The following is a 1,913-nucleotide window of genomic DNA, read 5'->3' as shown; positions in this document are numbered from 1 at the left end:
TTGGAGACAAAACTGGCATTTTATACTGGAAAAACAAATCACTTGCAAGTACTAATTTTATTCTAGTTTTTAAAAAATTAAAATAATATTATCTGCTTCTTCCTGATCCTAGAGAAGCTATAGTAAGATACTGCCTTAATACTTGTTGTTGTTAAATGATGTCAAGTCAGTTTTACCTCCCAGTGACCCTATGTACAACACAATGAAACACTGCCTGGTCTGCACCATCATCACAATCGTTGCTGTGCTTGAGTCCATTGCTGCAGCGACTGTGTCAATCAATCTAATTGAGGGTCCTCCCCTTTCTCGTTGACCCTCTACTTTATCAAACTTGATATCCTTCTCCAAGGATAGGTCCCTCCTGATAACATGACCAAAATAACGAGACGAAGTCTAGCCATTCTTGCTTGTAAGAAGGAAGCATTCCAGCTGTATTTCTTCCAAGGCAGATTTGTTAGTTGTTCTTACAGTCCATGGTACATTTAATATTCTTTGCCAACACCACAATTCAAATGCATCAGTTTGTCTGTTAAATTCCTTTTTCATTGTCCACCCAGCAGATGCATATGAGATGATTGAAAAAACAATGGCTTGGGTCAGTCACACATTAGTCTTCAAAGTAACATCTTTGCTCTTGAATACTTTTAAGAAATCTTTTGCAGCAGATTTGCCCAAATGCAATATATTGTTTGATTTCTTGACTGCTGCTTCCATGGATGTTGACTGTGGATCCAAGTAAAATTAAATCCTGGAAAACTTCAATCTTTTCTTCATTTATTATAATGTTGCTTACTGGTCCAGTTGTGAGGATTTTAGTTTTCCTTTTATTGATGTATAATCCATACTGAAGGGTATAGTCTTTCATCTTCATCAGTAAATGCTTCAAGTCTTCTTTGCTTTCAGCAATCAAGTTTGTCATCTACATATCACAGGTTGTTAAAGATTTTTCCTCCAATTCTGATGCTGTATTCTTCATCTAGTCCAGCTTCTCAGATTATTTGTTCAGCATACAAATTGAATAAGTATGGTGAAAGGAGACAGCTCTGACATACACTTTTTCTGATTTTAAACTGCCTCTTGGTATATATACAGATTCCTCATGAGCACAATTAAGTCTCCTGAATTCCAATTCTTCACAATGTTATCCATAATTTGGTATGATCCACACAGATGAATGCCTTTGCATAGTCAATAAAACATAGATAAACATCTTTCTGGTACTCTTGCACTCACACAAGACCCATTTGACATCAGCAATGATAACTCTTGTTCCACGTCCTCTTCTGAATCCAGCTTGAATATCTGGCAGTTCCCTGTCTAGGTATGCTGCAATACTTTTTGAATTATTTTCAGCAAAATTTTACTTGTATGTGGTATTAATGATATGGTTCAATAATTTCCTTATTCTCTTGGATCAACTTTCCTTGGAATTGGCACAAATATGGATTTGCTCCACTTGATTGGACAAGTCCAAATTTCTTGGCATAAACAAGTGAGCACTTTCAGCACTGATTTGTTGAACTATCTCAACCAGTCACCGGAGTCTTGTTTTTAACAAATTTCTTCAGTGCAGCTTGAACTTCTTCCTTCAATACCATCAGTTCTTGATCATCTGCTACCTTCTAAAATGGCTGAATGTTGACCAATTTTTTTTAGTACAGTGACTCTGTGTATCCTGTCCATCTTCTATTGATGTTTCCTGCATCGTTCAATATTTTGCCCACAGAATCCTTCAATATTGCAACTCAAGGCTTGAATTTTTTCTTCAGTTCTTTCAGCTGAGAAATATTAAGCACGTTCTTTCTTTTGATATTCTAACTCCAAGTCTTGGCATGTTTCATTATAATACTTCACTTTGTCTCCTTGAGCTGCCCTTTGAAATCTTCTGTTCAGATATTTTACTTCAGTATTTT

At 36.0% G+C, this 1,913-nt stretch overlaps 1 protein-coding gene across 1 annotated transcript in view; it reads right to left on the bottom strand.

The window, feature by feature from the left end:
- ATP7A (ATPase copper transporting alpha) overlaps positions 1 to 1,913 on the bottom strand; it is a gene marked incomplete at its 5' end in the record, with an annotated part of 170,780 nt that overhangs the window by 44,801 nt on the left and 124,066 nt on the right. The gene's annotated exons all lie outside the window — the stretch shown is intronic.

The sequence above is a fragment of the Orycteropus afer genome, unplaced genomic scaffold (assembly GCF_000298275.1).
Source record: "Orycteropus afer afer isolate SDZICR_OR568_19922 unplaced genomic scaffold, OryAfe1.0 scaffold00930, whole genome shotgun sequence".
In the NCBI taxonomy this organism is placed as follows: domain Eukaryota; kingdom Metazoa; phylum Chordata; class Mammalia; order Tubulidentata; family Orycteropodidae; genus Orycteropus; species Orycteropus afer.
Note: the sequence above shows the minus strand (reverse complement) of the source record. Positions and strands in the feature narration are given on the sequence as shown.